This window comes from Crocodylus porosus, unplaced genomic scaffold (assembly GCF_001723895.1).
Source record: "Crocodylus porosus isolate Cpor-Errol unplaced genomic scaffold, CroPor_comp1, whole genome shotgun sequence".
In the NCBI taxonomy this organism is placed as follows: Eukaryota; Metazoa; Chordata; order Crocodylia; family Crocodylidae; genus Crocodylus; species Crocodylus porosus.
The window spans coordinates 124,832,008-124,855,004 of record NW_017728886.1 but is presented as its reverse complement, the minus strand read 5'-3'; the positions used below and the strand labels follow the sequence as shown (position 1 = coordinate 124,855,004).

At 41.6% G+C, this 22,997-nt stretch overlaps 1 protein-coding gene and 1 long non-coding RNA gene across 7 annotated transcripts in view; both read left to right on the top strand.

The window, feature by feature from the left end:
- Positions 1–22,997, top strand: part of CTNND2 (catenin delta 2) — a 936,097-nt gene that overhangs the window by 253,987 nt on the left and 659,113 nt on the right. The window lies entirely within an intron of this gene.
- On the top strand, positions 1,806–16,092 carry LOC109314461. The gene is made up of 3 exons (XR_002102295.1): positions 1,806–1,818; positions 11,237–11,251; positions 15,947–16,092. It is a non-coding gene; the product is annotated as an uncharacterized LOC109314461 (long non-coding RNA).

The following is a 22,997-nucleotide window of genomic DNA, read 5'->3' as shown; positions in this document are numbered from 1 at the left end:
TGTCTCTTGATGTCCAGACACAAAGGTAACCAGGAAGACATTATTTTAACCATATATCTGCTAATATGAGTGCCCGTCATAGATTGTTTACTTCAAAATGTTACCAATCTGTGAAAGATTTAGAAGCAATTAATAAGAAATGACATCAGTAAAATGCAGAACTGATAAAATATACGGTGAACTGTGGAAGTCATGTGTCCTGTGTTGAAGGATGACCTTTGTCCAGCTTTCCTTTGTGATGAACTTTGAGCAATGGAAATGTAGTAGTCTTTTCTGACCTCTGTCATTAATGTTTTCGTATTACCTTTATTTTATCCCCAATTTTGTTTCTCAGATATCCCAAGGGCTTGGCTTTAGTGCTAGAAAACTGGAGAGTCAGGGACCGAGAGAGGTGTGGAAGATTGCTTGTGTAGTACAAGGCAAGTTTGCCCTTTAGAATCATTTATCCCATTTTTGAGTCACTACTGTTTCTACAAAATATGTTCATTGTTTCAGGGCAGCTGCTTTCCCAGAGAAGTAGTTCAGCTGCTTTCTAAAGGTTCAAGGTAGCCTCATTCAGTTGGACTGTCAGAGTCCTTTGCACTCTCTGTTTGCACTGTGGTAATCGACAGTCTGTGAATCATTGAAATATTATGTTGTGAGGGCAGGCTCTTGTGTATGCATGACAAATTAAAATTGACTTGATCTACGAAGTGGCTTTTGTCAAATCTTCTTGTTCTACATCTCTTGAGTTTGGAGTGTCTGGAGACAAGTTTCAGCAGAATTTGTTTGGTAAATTTCATGATTAATGCCTCACTGCCTGAATGGTCTTTGGCCAGCAAAACTAACTTGATATTTGAAGAGGCAGTGGTAGGCCTACTGAGCCCAAATTCAGCAAGGTGGTGACAATCCTCAGGAAAATCCTGGAAGTGATACTGTACACAGGATCAGAATCGGGCCCTGACCAAAGAAATATTTGTTGCAGCATCATAGGCTGCAATGTGGGAGTTGCACATTATAAGATGGAGTTTTCTATTGTTCTTTATTGTGTCAGACTTTAGCTCTCAGGCTGAAATTTTCTGTGCTGGCTGCTTTTGGAAAGAAATCATCACAAAAGATTTAGCTGTTTCTGAAAGAGACTGGGGGAAAATTACTGTAGTTTTCACCCATGTGTAGCATGACTGGTCCTGAGGACAGCTATGATACCCCCTTGTGGCGAAGCAACTCCTTCTGTACTCTGGCTCCTTAGGGTACCTTCCCTTTTCTAACTCTCCTGCCATACCTTGATGAAATGTATAGTATTGTGGGGGGCTGGCCCAGGATCACAGAATGTCTCAGTCCCTCAACTGTCTTGTGCTCCGTATTCCTGATTGGCACCAGTCTTGCCCTCGGGCACTAAATCACTTTAGGGGCATTAAATTTGCCCCCTAGCATTGCCCATGCTCATGCCTTGCTGGGCATCACTCAGTATTGATTTGGAGGGGAGCTCCTTGACCCCCAATGCAGCACATAGGCCTCAAATTTTTGTCTGGGCTTTGGCTTTCTGGCCTTAGCTCTCTTATTCTGGCTGTGCCCCCTGAGGTCCACTGCCCCAGATCTTGCCTTCTGTGCCCCCACCCTGATCTTTCCCTCTTGGTCTCTAGGCCCCTTGTCCCTCTGGTCTTGCCCTCTTGGGCTGTGGGTCTCACAGCCTTTCTTTTATGATGTGGTATTAAACTGAAAGGTAACAAAAACACATTGGGGCCAAGCTTCTAAATTAAAGTTCTCCTTTACAATGCCACACCAGAACCTGTGCTTTCTCCCCTAGATTTCTCCTTCAAGCTCTGTCTGGTAGCTTGGGTACCTGCTGTTTTGTCTCATGTGGCCATCTCCCCCAGGAATTCCTCACTCTGCAGGGCCAGACTGCCCAATTTGTCCCCAGCCCTGGGTTTACATGTCTCTAAGTCCTACCTCTTTGGGTCATGTGGCTCGCCAGCCACACACAGGAGTTTCCCCTTTGCCTAATAGCCAGCGTGCACTCCTCTGCTTCAGTCCCATGCAGCAGATTTGTCATGCTGCATGCTCTCCTTTAAGTGACAGGAGCCTCTGGCTCCCTGTCACACCTTCTTAAAAAATAAACCAAACCAAAAAGCTTGCTGATTTTTTGAGAAGCTTTACCTACACAACCCCCATCCCTCCATAGAGCAGGGACTTAGCATGTGGCAAAGGAATGTCAGGGCTGTGCCTTTGGTCAGCCTCATTAAAATTGGTCCAAATTTGGTAACATTATAAACCTTTGAAAAAGTGCACTTTGAACATGCTTGACAGAGAGCTGCTAGACTGTAACAGCTAGTTATATCCAAAACTCCATCTTCACTTTGCATGCTGCATCCCCACTCAGCTTCCAGTGATGACCAGGCTGCATGTGCACTGTCCCCAGAGAGTGAATGAGCATGCAGCCTATACTCACAGCTCCATGTGCAATACTGATGTGTACATACCATCCTGACAGAACAAGTGAGCAGGTCCATGAGTCCACTGTAGTGAAACTTCCCTTCCCTGTAATGGCTGTTTTTAGTTTATCTGGGTGAGGATGGGACCAGGTACTGGAACTGAGAACAGGGAACCTATCATGTCTGTGATCTCAATGGTTCCTCCACTAGTGATGTGTAGAGGAAAGGATGAGGGTAATAGACTAGTGCAAGAAGCCTCCTTCAGCACGCAACCATGACTGATCCTCAGAACAGGGTGAAAAATATCATGCGATTATGTAACCAATGACAGCATCACATCACGCACAAAATGTCTCAACTGAGGTTGCATGGGCAACCTTAACGCTGGCATTTCCTTCCTTGAAGTTTGGAACAAGGATTGCATCCTTGCTTGATTTTGCACAAGTTTGGGTTTCTCCCCTGACATAGGGGGGCAACTTTTATGAGCAGCAGGGCACTGCTTGTAACTCAGCCACTGCTGCAGGTTGCCTATCCACTGCTGCTCCCCCAGCACCCCCTGCTTTCTCACTGTCTTATAGTGTCCCTCTCCCACAGCCCCACAGTCCGCTTACCATCACCACCAAGTGGCCAGATTCCTATGGCCAATGGCCTCATTAAAGGGCAAATTCAATGGCGAGGGTAGAGAGTAGGTGGGGCTGGGGGAGCAGCAGGGGTTGCATAGGTGAGATGTAGCACAGGCGAGCACCAGGATGAATGGAAACAGCAGGCAGAAGAGCTATAGAGGTGCCCCCTCTTTTTAATCCTCATCGCTGCATACTGCCAACTCCCAGCCACTGTAGGCGGGATCCAAACTGTTTGTAGGTCAGATCTGGCCTATAGGCTGTAGACTGGCAACCCCTAGAAGTGGTGAAGTCTCTGTTAAGAGAGATTTTCCATCTAAAATGTTTTTGAGAAATTACAGGTCTCTAACTTGCCTAGTCCAGTCAATGTCCTAGAAGACATGATAATAGTGATAGCAGCACATCAGAACAGTACCAGTTTCTGTGATCAGATTTAGATAAGTCCTTGCCATATATATGACACAACTGCCGCCTTATTCATTATATGTGTCGGTCACAGCTCAGGACTTATCTAATGCATACAGCTAGATACATACATCTGATGCATACATGTATGTACATGTATATGTATGTATCTGTGGTTTTTAGTAACATTAATTATCTTGAAAACATTATTTTTCCATAAGCAGTGTACTGAGCAGAACATTCTCAGTTGCCAATAGTAGATGAACTCTCTTTGATTATAAATGTTGTTCTACAGAAATTGATTTGGGCTTTGATTTCTATTTTAATTTTTTTTGTCCTTGTGTTTCCTGTGGAGGACAGTGCTAGTGGGAAGACTTTGCTGCCATTAAGATCACTCTTTAGCAGAAACTGAACTATTCATTCATCCACCTCCAAAGTATAATGGAGAGGTAAGGTACTGCTTATGAAATAATGTTGCTGAAATTCAGCTGGATAAATTTTAGCAAAGCAGGATTATTCAGGAAGCAAAGATGAAGAGTTTTGTTCCCAGAAGATGCTAAGTTTTTGTGGTAACATGCTTTGATAAGCAGTGGTATATTCCCTAGGCAGGTTGCAGATTCAGCAAAGGTGAGTCAAGATGTTGCCACCATAAGAACACTATATATTTTTAAAGCTTTCCCCCCTCCCCTCTTTGTGTCTGCAGCTTACATAGAATCTGGTATCATAATTATTCTCAATTATGGACAAAGAGGTTCAGACGACTACTGGCTTTCAATCTTTTAAATTTACAGTGTATCCACTCTGGCTGCTTGCTAAGCCAAAAATCAAGTACAATATATTTTTTTAAACTACTGTACTCTGCAAGACTGTCTTATCTGTAAAACAGTTAAAAGACTTTGATCCCCAGTGCAGAGGAGAAGCAGTACAATTTTCATATTTGTCAGTCTGTCTCAAAATCTCAACTATTGAACCACTGTGTTTCAAGGTTCTGTTTTTAAAGTCTTTTTGATACTATTGGCAGATGAGCTATGTGTAAATATCCTTTTTTTATGATCCAGTTAAATGTAAAGTGATAGTTCATAATTCTCTCTCTCTCAATATCTTAGATTCAACCCTAGAAATCCATCACATCAAGAAATACTATTTAACTATACATTTTGTTTTTGGAGGACTCATAGGCAGTGGCAGATCTGGGGGTGGGGGAGGAGAGGGTACAGCAATGTGGTTACACCCCATTCCACTGCAGCTGCCACAGTCCCCCGCTGATCCAAATGCAGGGGGAGTCCCAGAGCCACTCCTGCCCCATTTCAGCTATGCGCCTTAGCTATGCAGAGTGCCAGAGTTGGCACGAGACAGCACTGGCAGCAGTGGATTTCTTCTTCCTGCACCTGCTCCCTGCCACACTTCCTCAGGTGACCCCCACTGGCCAGGAGCAGGCAATGGAAGAAGGAACCTGCCTTCCACCACCAACACAGCCCCAGCTGACTCAACCTTAGGTCAAGTTTAATGCTGCTGTTGCTGTGGGGCAGCTGGGGACACTGGCAGTGGTAGTGGTGGTCAATGGGTTTCCTCCTGTGTCTGCTTCCTGCCTGACTTTCTGGTGTCTTCTGCTGGCCTGAAGGTTCCACCCATGCCTCACCCAGTCCCCCCATGGTCTGAAGGGCAGTGCGCTTCCTCCCCCTTGGAGTAAATTCTGGATCTATTCAGGCTTGTAGGGTCTACATCAAGGTGAAGAGGTGTAATGGGAGTAATATTAATTCAGATTCCATGGCTCTTGGTCAGCTCTGTCATGTCAGTACTTCCAGCTGCCCAACACACTTCATTCTGTGGAACTGAAGAGATTTTTACATGTGCTGTAAGATATGGCTTTAGTTAGCGAGTCGCGCTAATTAAGTGCTCACGCATCACATGTATCAGTGTCCCTGCACTGAAAAAATGGTGATAAGGCGCTTTGAACTAAAACTCATTGAATGTGTTTTATTCACCATAATTTTTTTTTTTAGCATGGAGACATTCTGAGACCCTGATACATGTGATGTGGAAGGCTGCCAGAGCACATCCGTTTCCATGCTCCACCAGACTTGATTAATTGAGTCTGCTCCAACACACTGGATTTCCAGTATGTCGGAGAAGGCTCTGTGCATGTGTATAGGAGCCCTGAGCATCTGAAAGCCCCAACAGTCCAAGATGTGGCTTGGAGCTTAGAGCCCCTGGAAAGCCTCAGCTTGAGCATGGAAACCCTGGTTACACTCAGGGCTTGTAGACTCCCTGCCAAAGAGCTCTCAGGGTCTAGAAACCATGGGGTTAAGGCCTTGCAGGCTTCCTGCTATAGAGAGCTTGGCAATCATTTGGGGTCTTAGGTTTCTCTTTAGGATCTGTAGCATGTGGGAACCCCAGCAGCCGCTGAGTAAAAAGAACAGCCATGCTAACGGTCTTGAAACTGGGAAGAATACTTGGTCTCTAGTTCCCAGGGTCCTGGGGAGCTTATTTTGTTTCAGAAACTCCGTGTGCTAGGGTTTCTAGAAGGTTTTTTTGGTTTATAAAAAAATGAATACTCTGCCGCTCCCCCCCAAAAAACAATGTAAACCAAAAAATGTATTTTGAAACTTCTGACAAACTGGAAATCCTGAGTTTGGGTGGTCAACTCTGTTTTTAATCTGCTTATGATGCTATTAATTCAGAAAACCATTCTGCATAATTTAGCTTCTGAAAAAATGGGTTCATTTAAATGATCTCATTTAAAAGCAATGTGAAATACTAAGTGTGTGTGTGGGTTTAATTAGAAATATTATAAACCAGTTTTGGCTATCTGATATTCACAGACAAACTGGGTATTTTTTGTGGGTTTGGAAAACTTGCCATCATATTCATAAATAACAGAAGATCCAAATATCAGTATTAACTATTAATGTGCCTTTCTCAGTAATGGCTAACATAAGTATTGCAGCTACAACAGATACTTCATTGCTACTATCATAGGTACTAGTCTCTGGACATTATGAAAGGTATCTTGTTATTGCTATGGATGGTAGCTGAATTTCTGGTAGGATTTCATAAATAAATGGAATTATATAATTAATTTAAATCCAGTAATTACTCCATCAAAAACAATGATGTGAGTACATTCTTTTAGGATAAGGTTTTTTTTGTTGTTGTTCGTAGGCATCTGTGCTTTTAGCAGTTGATAGTAGTGTGACATAACCTGCCAAAGCCAAGAGTTTGAAAACATCACTGAGGTCTTGAATTCCTGAATAATAGCTAACCACAATATAAAGCAAATTTGAGAGCAAATTCATGTAATGGTTTTTTTTTACATTTTTATGTAGCATTGGGTATTGAGAAGATTTGATGGGATTTGTTAAAAAAAATATAAATTGTAAGCATTAAACCATGACTCTTGGAATCGTTTCTAAGAATAAACAAATACCAGCATTTAAACAGCACCCATTGGGAAGAATTATTGTATTATGAAATCTCTGACGATCAGTATATAAGGCTACTATGTGTCACAAACATTACAAGAGTTTGCTTTAGAAGGTTCCTAGGTCTGATCCAATTAGGATCAATGCTTTGTAGTTCAGTTATCCAATTTTCTCCTTCAACTTGATTAACAGAAAAATCTGACACACCCTTGGGACAAACCCATACACAATTAGTCAATGAGATGTAGTGCATATAAATTGATAAATGCCATCATTAAAGGAAAATAATCATTGTAAATTGCTGATGAAAAGAGCAGGATCTATTAATAATCTGAAGTAATCATCATGTGTCTACCTAGAACACTAGTGTGTTAGATACATTATATACTGCATCAGAAATGCAGTGTAATTCCTGACTTCTTCAGTGATAATTAAATGTCAGGATTTTTTGATTTTTTTTATTTTGATGCGTCTTACAAAGACAGAGTCATGTTGGTTATTTTTCTCTTACCATGTCTGAAAATTGCTAATCCTACAGCAGAAACAAACAGAAAAAGGTATTTCTAGCTCCTCTCAACATCCATTCATAATTATTTATGTTAACGTGCTCTCTTGAGAAGAATGGAATAGATTAACAATAAATTAAATCAGTCATTTTTAAGAGCTTCTGCATCAGTACTTACACTGGTCCGAATTTTTCCTGTGAAAAGTACTAAAAGCAGGACTGTTCAAAAGAAGGAATAGTAGGTGCTGCATTTTATTGTCAGATATTCTTTCCTGCAACTATCCTCTAATATTTTGAAGCAGTGCTGAAAGCAGAGCCAAAAAGTAGCCATTCATGTGTGTTTTACCAGTAAAGTATTTTCAGGGCACTTAGTCCTTTCAAAATTCACTTCAGATTCTGAACAGAAGAACTTCCAGAAGTAGGAAATGACTTGCCACATCTATTTTAATTTTTTTCTGACTTTACTATAACCCCTCAGTCCTGTCCTTCATCAGCAGTGGGATATTCTTTGAATACATGTATGGATGGGTCCAATCACCTTCTCTAAGGGTGAAGTGAGACGTTACACTTAGACCATACGGAGGGCACTTAAAAGAGCGTGAAGGCTGTAACTGGAATTCCAGTGCATCAGAGCAGACCTGATTAATTGAGTCTGCTGCAGTGTGGCACTTGCTGCACTCCAGCAGCCTCCTGTGTCTCATGTATAAGTGTCCCCATGCTTAAACATGGTGACGGGTGCTTGAACTGAAGCTTGTTCAACTTAAGTGTGGGGATTCTGATACACGAGATGCAGCAGTGCTTTTATTAGAGCCGCTCTAATTAAAGACGCTTGGAGAGCCACTATTAATTAAAGTGCCCCCCACCCCCAGAGCATATGTAAAAGTGCCCTGAGTGTCCACCTCTAAAGCTCATTAATTCATGCTAAGTGCCATTTGAGTGTCTCAGATATGTCACTCGGACAAGAGTTAACTCTGAGCCACACTACCCAGCTAATGTTAAGGGTAATTTCAGTCTGCTCCACAGAAATAAAACAAGCATTTTGCAGTCCTTCAGCATCCCAGGATGCACTGCCTCCAGGACCCCTCCCCCACGCAAAGCAGGGATGGAGCCTAGGTGTCCTTGCTCTTAGCCATGTCCCTGCTTGCCAGCCCTCTAGTGGCAAGTCAGAGCTTTGCAGGCAAGAAACAGTATTAGCTCTTGACATGCAACTGCTCACAGCACGTTCTAACTGTAATACTGCTCAAGATTCCACAGATTTTATATTATCTAAGTGCAACATGTAGCTTCACCCTAATACCAGCTTCCCCTAGTCCTACATTTTGCAATAAGAACTATCTGAGAATCCTGATTATGTCTCGGTCCTTAATGTTTAGTTTGATCCTAAGCTGAAATCTCTTAGTAATGCAAGGAAATTGATTTGCTTGATTTTGGTCCATTTAAAACCTCAAAGAAAAAACAATAACAAAAAATCTTCAAACATCTGGTGAGAGAGCATGACGGTGATAAACACACTCTTTAAATATGGTTTTATTACCCATCCAGTTTAAAGAGAACTGCCTCAGGAAAAATCCAGTTTCAAATCTTGAGACTTGTCCTTTGCTTCCTCATTGAGTCACTGGGAAAATAGTCCCTTGTTCTCTGGCAACTGCTTCTGACTCAGCTTTGTGTTCAGTTTTCCTAAGCAGAAAAGATATTGATGTGTTTGTAATAAATGAACATCTCTGTTCCCTTTAGGATAGAATCCTGTGCCAGGTACATCTTAGTAACAACTGTGTTTAACATGGCATAGGTTTTGTTTTGTTTTATTATTCCAAAAGGTTTTTTGTTTTTTTTTTTTAGTCCACACTATCACTAATCATTCCCCTCCCCCCCCCACCTTTTGATGTTTAATTTAAGCATATAGCATATATTCCCTAGCTGGTCAATTTAAAGTATTCTAAAATGCAGTACAATATAAAGTATGTAAATATCAACAGTTTTAAGTGTTTCCAGTTATCACCTAGAAAGATGTTGTGGTTGTGTTAGGGAGAAGGCAGGGTAGATGCATCAAGTTTTATAGACTAAACAATAGGGAGGGAGAGTGAGTGAGTGTGAATGAGCAAGTACACAAGGTTTTGTGGGCTGAAGCTCACTTCATCAGATGCTGTGAAAGGACATGCAGAAATCAGAGTTTAAATAGTAAAGAGAAATTAGAATACAAAAGACAAATGCTGGGCTGGAGGGGAGAGAATAGTGGGGTTGGGGAGAGGGGAAAATGCTAGGACAGATGAGCAAAGAGGTTACAAAAGATAATCTAGGTAATGAATCACCCTGTTTAAACACAGTTCTATGTGTGGGTGATTTCTTGTTCTGTGATTTCCCGTTCAAACTGTTTTTAAAAAAAAATTCTACCTGAGAACAGCAATCCTGAGGTCAGTGATGAAGTGTCCAGGGAGGTTGAAGTGTTCTGCCACAGGTACCTCTTTCTGTGTTAAGAGGTCACAGTTTTCGCATTGGCACCTCATGATGAACAGAAAAGTAAAATTGCCTTAGTAAGTGGTATTATCTGTGATTTGTCAGTAGGGAACTTTTCCCAACAAATATGATGCACTACTCTTTGAGTTACAGTCTGTGGGAACTTGAGGTCATGGCAGATGATGTTAAGTAATGCTATTTCCAACAAGACATGGATAAATGACTTACAAGCAATACTTTCCTCTGATTTGATTACTGCTTATAAGAGATGCCTAAAATGCAATGCCATATTGATTATTTTGATTTTAAAGCTGTGTTGTTTCTTTGTAAGGCTAACTCATCTTTTTTTACCATAGCTGATGTGCTTGGAGTATTAGAATTGGGTTAGATTTTATTTGAAGTACTTAAGAGTACAAGACTCTTAAGGCTAGGGACAGACATTCAAAAAACCCAAGCCTGGATTGATTCAGTCTTTGCAGGTTAGTCTAACCTGTGTATATTGAACTGATTTGCAAGTGAACAAACATTCACCTTTAGTTCAGGAAATGCAGGCACATGCCTGCAGTGGCTCAGGCTAGAAGCTGGGGGCCACTAAAGTGAGCTCTACTTTTCCTTCATTAGCAGCTGCAAGGCTGGAGGGAAGCTGACCTGGGGGTATTGCCAGGCCCTGGAGGCAACCGAATATGACTGTGGAGGGGTTTAAACCCCTACCCTGGCCTGCAGGGACCCCAGCCAGGCTTTGCCTAGAGGGGAAGGGGGAAAGCAGCCCTTTCCAGGCTTGTCCCCAGGGCCAGACACTGGCCAGGCAGCGCCTCAAGTGAAAGGTTGCGGAGAGGGATTAAACTCCCCTGTCTGCCCTCTCAGACATGGGGACCCCAGACAGTCTGTCCGGCTTTCCCCCCTGCTCGCACAGTGGGGAGGCCTAGACAGAGTTGACTGACATGGCCCTGCTATCTGTCGGGGGCTGAGTGAGGCTGAACTGGGCTGGCCTGCAGGCACTGCTAAGGATGGATGCACAGGGGCCAGACCCTTGGCTTAAACTGGAGAGCATGGGCAGTGGCTGGCCAAGCAGTGGGCTGCCCAGGCTGGCTCAGAGGTGTCAGTGGGCCCGGAGCCTAGAAGTCCCCACCAGGCCCCTAACCTGTGCGGCACCTGCCAGCTGCAACTGCACCAAAGGCTATGTGCTGGCAGGGCTCTTCTGCCTCCATCACCCCCAGCTGCTGCTGCTGCTGCCACCACCGCCACCACCATACGTGGGGCTCTGGCTTCAGCTCCAGCTACTTTTCACCTGTCCACCCCCCACAGGGGCTGTTCATTGCACCGGCCAGGCAGAGTAGGCAGAAGGCAGACCTCAGCTTTGGTCCCTTGGTAGTAGAGGGGAGTGGGGCAAAAACCCCTTCCCTACTCCCTTCACTTCAGGGGTCATGCCAGCTGGTGTCTGGCCACACCTCCACCCCTGCGAGAAAGAAAGGGGTGGGGCCAGCCCTGCTCTCTGGAGCAGGAAGCACAGCCCAGCCCAGCGCTGCAGAGCATGCTAGGATATTGGGGGACCCTAGTTTAATTTAAACCAGGAGGGGGTCTGGGATAGACATTGTATAAACTGGTTTGATCTAAATCAGTTAAGTCTGATACTACATTCAGCCGGGTGTATCTTAAATTAGTTTTGGCCATTTTGAAACTGATTTATGTGCCCTGAACTTCTTCTGTTACGGGTTTAAACCAGGTTATGATCACTTAAACTAGTTTGTATGTAACTTGTGTCCCTAGCCTAAATGAAGCCTGTGGAACCTGCATCTGCTAATCCATCTGGAAATCAAGCCAATTACTCAGTATCATCAATGTCACTGTGTCTTGTTTGGACATTAGAAATGGCAATGTAAAAGTTAAAACTACTTCCTAAACAAAATATTGGTGATATGTCATCTTTAACTGATAACATAAATCTCTGGATACAAATTACTTTCAGGCCATTTTGGAACTGAACTATGGAAAACTGGGATTTCAGTAGGCCTTTGTACGGGAACCTTCTTCAGGAAAGAAAAGAAATTAACTTTTTTATGGATACACATTTGAAAGTTTCAGTCATGAAAAATGTAGCAATAAAAGGGTGTTCCACTCCACTCAATGTTTTGTCTGTAAAAGCAACTTTGCCGGTATTTTTATAATAGCTTTAATATTCAAAGCTCACAGAAGACGGAACATACTATATAACTGTAGTTTCATTCAAATGTGTGTGTAATGGTTGTATTTTAGAAAGTTTGCATAAGGTGCGTAATGTTAATAAGGCAACTGGTGCGTTCTTTTGACTGGAAAACAGCATCCAGATGCCAGTCCAACAGTTTGATCTCTTCCTTAGAGTCAAAATTAAACAATATTAAGTTGCTTTGATATCTTCATATTGATGCCCCAAATTTCTTGTGACAGTGGTTCAAGTATGGCTCATAAAATACATAAATCCTTCATCAAAGAAAATACCAGAAGCCATTTTAATATTTATGACTTATCTGTATTTAAGTAAGGGAAAGAATTGATTATGGCAAATACACGCCTGTTAGTCTGACCTCAATAGCATACAGAGCTTTAGAACAAATTTTGAAGGAAACAATCATTAAAGAGACAGTGCTAAATGGAAAATGGGATAAAATACAACATGGGTTTGCCAAAGGTGTATTGTGTCAAACCAAGCAGATAACTTTCTTGGATAATATAGCTGATTTTTCTAGACAAGGGAAATGTGATCTCCTCATTCTCATTCAATTTCAGTAAAGCATTTGATCCAAAAGAGTCACAAAGGAGATTATAGTTAAGATGAATAAAATAGGGACCAGTAGAAAAGTTTTAAAGTGAATAGGGAAATGGCTAAAGAAGAAGTGACATAGGGCATCATTGAACTGAAGAAGTTATTACTGGTTAAGTTTCTGAAAGATCAGTCTTGGTGTTTATCTTGGTTAGTATTTTCATTGATGATGTTGGAAGGGAAAGTTGGAGTGTCCTGACTAAATTTGCTCATGATATCAGCAATATAGAATAGGACTATGATATCATAAAAGAAGAATCAGATGGCTTTGAGGATTGGATTAGTAGAAACAGAATGTAATTGTGTAATACAAAGTACCAGCTTAGAGATCAGTATGAATTCCTGCTTTAAACTGAGGGTTCATTAAGGCTTTTAAGGGATCTTATCTGAAATGACTAGTACAGGTCTGATCACCCAAGCTCAAGAAAGAAGAATTCAAAAGAGAGAAGATCTTTCCAAGCAAATGGGGATTAAAACTGCATATAGTTCTTTTACAAAAACAGAGGCTGTAAGGTTTCATGATTGCTCTCTCTGATATATGATGGAGTAAGCATTGAAGGAGGCAAAGTGCTATTTAAGCTAAAAGACAGTGCTGGCAAAAGGAAAAATGGCTATGAATAAATCTAGGTTAAAAATTAGAAGGAGGTGTTTAAGGGCAGTGAGCTATTAGAACAGTCTCCCGCTAGGCCTGGTTGCAACAAAATGCCTAACAATTTTAAAATTGAGCTTGATATTTTGGTGAGAAGGATTATAAATAAGATTAGGGTTTCCTATAACAAAAGGGAACTGGACTCGCTGAGCCTGGAGGTCTCTTTCAGTCTTATGTTCATAATTTCTAGGATTTCACACGTAGAGAAATACCTTGGTTATATCACTAAATATAACATGAAATTAAAAATACAAATATATTGTAAAAGTAGAAGTTTGTACTGAATTTGAAGAAGAGGTGAAATGAAGATAGCATGGAGTACAAGGCTTTTTGGCTTATTTCACCATTACCTTATTTCAAGTGAAGTGTATGCAACACATTGGCTTTTCAAGCCACTGATTCTGTTTAGTGTTTCTGCTCACTTCTGGCACGATGCATTTTAAATGTTGTAGAACAATATCTAAAAAATGTCATTTCATAAGTCAGCACTGATAGGAGGCAGCATGAAGGATCTAACACCGCATAGTCAATATGTGGCATATGCTGTAGTATGCTTAATATACCACCTAGTTTATACTTCCTGTTGTTTCTAATATCTGTAGGAAAGGAATAATATCTGTTGTCCTTGTGTACACTCTAACTTAAGAATAGTACTCTTTGGGCTATTCCCAAATTGAATGAATTCAGGAGTTCATCAATTATGTCAAAAACTTTTCAGGCTGTATTGTCAAACTTTTACAATTACTTGAATGCATGCAACAAACAGAAAAATAGAGCAAGCTTTTCTCATGTGTCAATTTTTAATTCATTTTTGTTCTTTCACATGAGATCAAATTTACAGATGGTGAAAATGGATGCTGTTCCACTGAAATCAGTGGATTGGTGCCCATTTGAGCAGCAGTAAATATGGCTCAGCTGTTCAAAAGAGCAACTTTTTAAAATGAGCAATTTTCCCATTCACAAATTGAATATTTCAGATGCTGATGGTGATGCAAAAATCATTTTTTCTTTTTTCTTTATTTTTTGTGCATTTCTGAGTTTATTCATGGATTGGTGATTTTCTAATTGGAAATTGTTTCTTCTAAACCAGATAACACATGCAAGAGCAAAGTTCTGTCTTCCAATTTACTAAAATAAAACCATTCTTGGAACATATAAGTTAAAAATGGTATTTTCAGAATACACACAAATGATCTATTTTTATATCTGCTCAGCTGTTAGCATTCTCAAACTGAGTAGCTAAATTCAGGATTTTAGTTCTATATCTAGGTGTGGGACTACAAGTCATCAGACTTCTTACAAGGACAGCATTCTAGCTCTTCTTGCTTTCTTTTCTTGTCTTTCTCTGCCTCCACTGTACTTCTTTTATATTGATTGACCAAATGGCTCTTGTTTCCTTCTCAATAGCAATTTGTTCCTTGCCCACCCCCAAAATGGAGGGTTTTGCCACTGTACAGGAACTGATTGGCAGAATAATTTATTTCATTGCAATGAGGTAGTAGCCTTTATTTTCAAGTTTTTGTTCAGTGGGGTTAGATTGCTGTTATAGCCATAACAGTCCAGAAAATGTATGAGGCTTTTTAGTTGCTTTTATTTTGAATAAGACATATAATTATATACTTAATTATAATAATACAATACATTCTACCATTGTTGATAATATTGCGTAATATATCATGATCATATTTAATTATAAAATTATTGTGTAATAAAGTCTATATTATAACTGTCACAAACATAAGAGATTTATGGGGTGTTTCACATGACTTTTTAAATTTGTTTCATTAATATGGCATGTGTAGTCTCTATGTAAAGTATGATCAACTTTAATTTATCCTTATCTTCTTTATGCTTCTGTGCATTGTGGTGGTAGATATAAAATGTAGTTCTTGTGTGTTATAATAGCAGTTGTAATGTATATAATATGTATAATGTAGTTATAATATGCTATAACCACCAGACCAGTGTGAGCATCCTCCGTAAAGCTGCATCCACCATCATTAAAGCTTTGCTCTTGAGAATCAACTCCGATGGATGGGCCACTGAATCCAGGTGTCTGAGAACTGGCTCCCTTGTCAGATTCTCTTCTCCCAACTTTCCATTGACCAATGTTCAAAGGGCAGTCAAAGAAAATGGTACAAAGACATACTTAAGGTTGTCCTCAAGCACAGAGGCATCAACACCAACAGCTGGGAAGAGCAAGCTGCTGACCATTTGGGGTGGAACCACCTGGTCCACTAAGTCATGCCACTTCAAGACCCAACAGCTCGATACTGAGATGGAATGGCGGTGGTAGAGGAAGGAGAAGGAGACCAACCTGGGGCTGCAAATCCCACTCCCCCATGCAACAACATGCCCCCATTGCCAAGGAACATGTGCATGCAGAATTGGGCTCCTCAGTCACCTGCAAACTCATCAAGACTGATGGATGTCATCCTTAACTTTGAGGAATGCCAAAGAATAGGGCCAGGATTGCATAGTATGATAATGACTTTGAAGAATTTCTTTGACACCTAGAAAAGACTCTACACCAAGCAGTAATGGCTTAGAATTAGCATTTGATTTGAATCATTTACTCCCTTGCTGTAAGGCAGTGGTTCTCAACCTGAGGACACATGCAGCCTGATCAGCACACTGTTGCAGCCCATGTGACATCCTGTTAAATGGATACACAGGAGGTAAGTTGTGTGGGTGTGGCCCACATAACACATTGAGAGCAGCAAGTATGGCCCAGTATGGCAAACAGGCTGAGAACCACTGCTCTAAGGTGTACACTAAGGCACAAGACCCAGGCTTTGCCAGACAATGATGAATTTACATTTTGGTAAGAATAATACCTACCCAATCAAACTATATATAGGAGGAAGAGAGAAAGTTTATTGGATTGGAACATTTCCATGTCTGAAAGGATGCATATAGTTTCCTAATCTTAATTAGATCAGGAAAGATTTCAGCTCTGATTCCTTGCCCCCTTTGAGGGGGGCACAAAGACGCATGCATTGTGTTGTCTCCTCTGCCCCCCACAACCTCCCCCCCTGCAAAAAAACAAACATCCAAGATGTGTGAATAGCCAGATGAAAAACTGTACTTAAGCCCATTTTGAGAGCAGAATATGGTCTTCAGTTTTTCCTGGGTATAGGAAAATGCTAGAGTCCCCCAACGCTGGGTGGAGACTGAATTCTTGGATTTCAGATGCAGGGTAAGAACAGGTTATTGTTCTGACAACATCTTTTGTTTGTTTATGTTTATATCTATGTATGTTAACCTATGCTTCCTGATTCTTATTTTATAATAAATTCCTGTTGTTGTCTTTTTACAAACCACTTGTCGTCAGTGATGCCTGTGATTTCCTGAGTATTTGACTGTACAGCTTGCCCATTCAAAAGAAAAGGGGATCTGGATCCATCTCTTCTGAGCACATGACTGCACAATAGATGATCATTCTGACTGGCAAAATTCCATCTGCTAAGTGCTTGCAAGGCCTGAGCAAGGCAGTACACCTCCACTGGTTCTCAATCGTTAATCAGCAGACAACAGAGAGTGGTATGGGACACCCAAGATATAGGAGCACCCAAAGAATTGTCTCAAAGCCACAGGAAGGGCACATCTGGGTTCAAGGCATGTAATAATAATTATGTTATTTCAAAAGAAAGTGGTCTTAATGGCAGCATCACACCTCCCCTGCCTTTCCCTCTGCCTCTACCAGGAATCTATTCTAATGAACCATGATGCGTATAGAGCTGAACTTCTGATGATTGAGCTGTAGGCTCTTAGTACAAACTCTCTTCTTCCCACCACCTGAATGGTTATGTTCTGGTCTTGTCTGCCTCCTGTGTTCAGTTTAAGACTGTTTTGACCTTTCAAAGGCATGTAAACGTCACTGTCCGCAAGCATCTCCCTCATGTACCCTAGAAGGTTGTCTAGTGGCAACAACAGTGCATTGTGACCACCTACTTCTCTTCTGTTGCCCAATCTGTATTAAGCATCGGCATGTCCAGACAGCTTTTGATATATTTAATAGCAACTTATTCTAATTTTCTCAGTGAAGTGTCCTCAGTGTGGTTAAGCACGAGAAGTTCCCAAAGTACCTTGGCATAACTCTCAATCGGAGCCTCACCTTTTGTGATTATCTGCAGAATGTTATGAAAAAAAAAGCATGAGTTAACCTTGTGCATAAACTGACTGGAATGAGCTGGGGAGAAAATGCAACCATGCTTTGAATAGCCACTCTAGCACTTATTTTCTCTGCAGCAGAATATTGCTCCCAAGTCTGCAACAAAATCGTGCACACAAAGGTTGTTGATACACAGTTAAATGCAGCTCCACAGATTAGATCAGGAATGCTAAAAAGGACACCTTTGCCATGGCTTCCAGTCCTAGTAACCACTGCTCCCCGACAGCTCTGCTGTGGTATCGCATACATATCATAAGGCCATTGGTAACCCAAACCTACCAATCAACAAGGACATCACTATTCTACCACCAGATGGGCTCAAATCTAGAAAACCCTGTTGGAAATATGCCCAGAAGCTCTATGGTGACAAGAACACCAAAGAACAATGGAGGGAAGCCTGGGCAAATACCAACTTGCAGCAGAAATACATTGTCAGTGACCCTACAATACCCCAGACAGGATTTGACTTATCAAGAAAGATTTGATGCTCCCTTGAATCGCATCTGGACACTTCATGGAAAATTTGGACACTTACTCCACAAATGGAGATTCAAAAAGATTCCAGGTTGCAATTGTGGTATGATTTTTCAGACAGTGCAACACATTGTGAACGATTGCCCAATTAGATCATTTAATGGCAATCTAAAATCAATCATGCAGCTACCTCTGAAGCAGTTGAATGCTTATCAAATTTAGATATTAATCTATAAATGTTGCAATCCTAATATATCATATGCGAGAAGTGTGGACTGTGGACTGCATTTAAAACTCAGTTGAAATCAACATTTCCAGAAGTAGCCATCCTAATGACAAATAACACTCGTTAGCAGCAGTGATGATAGTGTTACAACCAAAGAGCATAACAGAAGTTTGCTTCTGTGTGGACTGGCTTGAAATACTGTTTTATTGATAGCATGGGATTTGTAATGGCTATCAGTCTCACAAACTGATCATGTGTTAAGCTACATAAACTTCAGGAGATAAATGCATTCTGTTTTAATGAGTATTTTTCCACTTCTTAACAAGAATGTATAGTGCTCTGTAAATTAGTAAAATTATATTTATATACAGTTGTGCACTGCACAGTTGGAACAAACACATATTTACTTGAATCTAAGATGAGGTTTTTTCCCCCCAGTTCAACATGGGGGGGGGGGAGTCCCTCATCTTGGATTCGAGTACAATCCAAGGGTCAGAGCCAGAGCTGCAGTAGCCACCTGCCCCCCACAGGCTCCCACCCAACTCTCTCATTTACTGTCAGGCATGGCTCTGGCTCTTTCCCTTTCAGGTATAGAGCACATACAAGCTTGGTCTCCTACCTGGCCAATCAGTAGAAGTCCAGCTGCTGGGATGCTGTTGAGTGCCTGTGAAGGGAATGTAGCTTTCATGTGCTCTGTGCCTGGAAAGGAATGAGCTGGAGCCATGTCTGACAGTAAGCCAAGGGAGAGAGGGAAGAGACTGGGGGGAAGGGAGCAGGGGCAGAGGCTGTGGGGAGCACAAAGGAAAGGGGTCAGAAGCTGAGGGGAGACCATAGAGGCAGAGGCCTTGGAAGGAGCAGGGCAGAGGTTGTAAGAAGTGGCAGATGCTGCAGGTGGTAGGGGTGCATGGGGGGGGGCAAGCCACAGCAGGGGGGCGAATGCTGGGGGCTGCTTGCCTCCCCAGACACCTGCTCCTCTGCTGCTGCTTTCCTAGCCCCAGCAGATTTAAGATGATCTTAGAATTAGATTCTATGCATGGAAGATTATAATAAATGTATACAGTTTCCATATATCTAATCTAATTACTGGGGGGGGGTCATCTTAAATTCAAAATCATTGTGGATTCAGGTAAATGTGACATGTTTCTTCCTTCATAATTCCAATCTAAACATTTTATAGTTAATAATGTATAAACAGAAGATGCAAACATTTCATCTGTTTCAGCTGGCTAGTCCATCTACTTCAGCAAGATATGCCTAAAACTTCTTTAAAAATCTCAGCCTAAATATTCTGCACTGAAATTGTGTAGGTGTAGGTGTGAGAGAAGCTGTGTGAAAAAATGGAATTAAAATAATATATTAATGTAAACTGTGAGACATTTGACCTGAGGGATACTTTTAAAAAAAAACAACAACCCTTCTGTGAATTAGACTAAGTAACGCTAATATCTAAGAAGAAAGAAAAATGGTTTTGATTACATGGGGGCAATTCCTGAAATGACTTTGATTCAGGTAACCTCCCATGTATTTGAAAGGGAGTTTTGCATTGGTAAAAGACTTGGCTGGTTTAAGCAATGTATTTATTTATTTTACTGTACCTATAACATAGCTTTCATGGAATAGGCCTGTAGGGCTAGGGACAGATGTTCAAAAAGCCTAAGCCTGAATTGATTCAATCTTTGCAGGTTAATCTAACCTGGCTAAGTTAAATCACTTTGTAACTGCACAGACATCTCAGGCATGCAGCGTCTCAGGCTAGAAGCCAGGGGGTGCTAGAGCACCCCTCCCTTCCTTTCCAGGGCACTAAGCTGAGGAGGAGGGTGGCCAGGGCCCAGCAGGATGCTATGATTAGCCCAGCAGGGAACTGATAAGTGTTTATCATCCCTTACTTAGAGTTTATCACCACATTAAGAAAACAACAGAGGGACCTGTTTCAGGCTAGATATCAGGAGGCACTACTTCACAGTCAGGGCAGCTAGGAGCTAGAACCAACTTCCAAGGTAAGTGGTGCTTGCCTCTACCCTAGGGGTCTTCAAAAGAAGGCTAGGCAGCCACCTAGCTGGTGTCATTTGACCCCAACATCCTTTTCTGCCCATGGCAGGGGTTCGGACTAGATGATTTGCTTAGGTCCCTTCTGACCCTACCAACTATGAAACTATGAGACCTTACCAGCTACCTGTTGACTCAGCAGGGACCATAGCCAACATGTAGTCTAATAAACAGATACCTCCTCAGAAAGGCGGGGAGGGGGAGAGGAAGGAGGGGAGCTGCAGCCAGGGAACAGAGAGGAGGGGCCAGCTCTTCTGTGGAGCAGAGAGCCCTACTGAGCCCAAAGAGCATGCTGGGATGCTGGGGGAGTCTGGTTTATCTTAAAACAGCAAGGGGTCTGGGACAAACATTGCATAGACTAGTTTGAACTGAATCAGTTAAGTCTGATACTACATTTAACCAGGTTTATCTCAAACCAGTTTTAACCATGTTCAAACTGGTTTATGTACACTAAACATCTGTTATGTTACAGGTTTAAACCAATTTCCGAGCACATTATACTTTGTGTAATAGCTGTCCCTAACCTAGGGTGTGAAACCATGGAGATTATGTACATATCAAAAATAGATTCTATGAGCCTGACACAACCTGTTGTTACAAACTTTTGGCCTATTGTAACATGGTTAAATGACAGTCATAGAAAAAACCTGGCAATTCTTTTTTAACATCAGGACTTTTCCAACTTGCAAGACAAAATTTTCTAGTGGAAAGTTAACCATTGACACCGTCTGCATGTTCCTTTTGGCTTTGCTTGAATTTTGAAGGAGATGCTTAATATTGCAATGCCATCAAAGCCTGTTTTAAGACCCCTTTAACTATATCAGCTCATGTGTATCCCCCTGTCAAACTGCCACCCTCTAGCAGTCTGCTGAAACTGGACATCATTGGTTTTCTGGCAGATACACAGATCATGCTTATTTCCTAGCAAGATCTATAGTTGAATTCTGTATGCGGCAGAGATGTAGCTCTTTCTATTTCAGCAATAAAGCCTTAAAGAAAAGCATCAAGAGTCTATAGTTCCAGGTGGCAAATGAAGATTTTTCCTCCCAACTTTCCCATCGCAGGTCCCCCCTGCAAGTACAAAAGAACTGGAATGTGGCTCTGCTGCCGGGTGCAGGTGGGGAATGCAAGGTTTTTGAAGCTGAAGCAGTGTGACCCCCCTCTGTGTACTGCAGACCTCTGTAAGGGCTTCCAATTCAGTGTCATCTCCTTGGATTTCTAAAGTAGAGACTATTGTAAAAAGTCAGAATCTCTTAGCTGTAGGTTTACAATGTGATAACAAGAAATCTGATTGGAAATGGTCATCATTAGCTTTAAAAGTATGCTTCTGTTTGGAATTTTTTTCCCCTGCTGTTCCTACCAATAACACCTATAATTAAATGAAGTTAGGGAAAAAAAAGTGGGTAGCTACTTTTCAGATTTTATTTTCTTTTGTATACACTGCAGCATGCTGTGTAGAGCCAGTCTGTCTTTTTTCTGTATATCTTTTTTTCCATGTTGCCATGTGGTATGCAGCAACAGGGAAGAGGAAAATTAGGTTGCAAAATTTGTAGAGCTTGGGCAGGGAGACGAAACTAAACATTGTCTTCTGAAACAACTTTCAGTTCACTTCTTGAACATTATTAAATTTTAAAATGGAAGTGTCAGTTCTTTGGTAGTAAATCTTTCATTGCTATTCTGGGTGAGGAAAAGGCTCTTCAAGAGTTAAATAAAAATAACAACAAAAAACCTAGAGATTCGTCTTTAAAACAAAATTCACTAAGGTACTTGTGATTCAGGCAGTACTAGCTAATTTGAAAAAGGAAATTGGGGGTTAACTAGAAGCCAGGAGAACCTTCTAGGACCATGTGGTACTCAGAGCTACCAGGGCAACCAGTCAAGGACCAGGTTCTTCCTGCAGCAGAGAATCAAAGGCGTTGGCCCTCAAAGCAGAACTCTGTGACAGAAAGGCGTTGTCAGATGCAAACCCTGAAGCAAAATGAGAAGCAAAAACTGGCTGGGTCAAAATCTGAGACCATGTTTACATGCAGACATTACATTTTGATCAACCTAAGCGCTGAGTTGTGTAGACTTTTTAGTTGATTAAATCAATCAAAAAATGGCCAGCCTGATCTAAATTAGTTCACCTGGAGTGGTGAACTAAGTTATATTGGAAACAGGAATGTTCAGAGTACAGCCAAAGCACAGCCTCTCACCTTAGCACCACAGCTGCACTGTTTCTACCCCCACACCCAAACTAAGCTATTTTTTATCCCCCTGAACTGTACAGACAACCTCCCACACCTTTGCAGACCCACCAACCCATCTTCCCCCACTGCAAACCTGCCAGCCCCTCCTGAACCTGCCAAACCCTCCCACGACCCACCAATCTCCCTACAAACCCGCCAGCCCCTCCCCATCCCATCTGCCCTGCTCCTTACTTACTTAGATTGGGTTCCCAGCATAGCTTCCAGCGTTGGCAAATTTGTGCATATGCTACTCCCAATATACAATCACTCATCTTGAAGTAAGCTGCATATCGGATGTGGTGAATATCTGCATGTTCCCCATGAGAGTATAAGACAAGGCCAAGGAGGGATTGAGTTAATAAGGCCAAGCAATGAGAAGGTTGGCAATAGCCTGGGAGTTGTTAGACTGAAAAGCAGCCAGGAGCTTAATCTCAGAGTCTGAACTGGAATTTAGTGAAGAAAGAGAAGCTTCAAAGCTCCTTCTCAATGGACTAAGAAAATTTGTATCACTAGACACCAGAGGGGCTTATATTGTACTCACCTGAGAACTGGGCAGTGGATGAAGGAAAGGAATTAGGATCTGGGA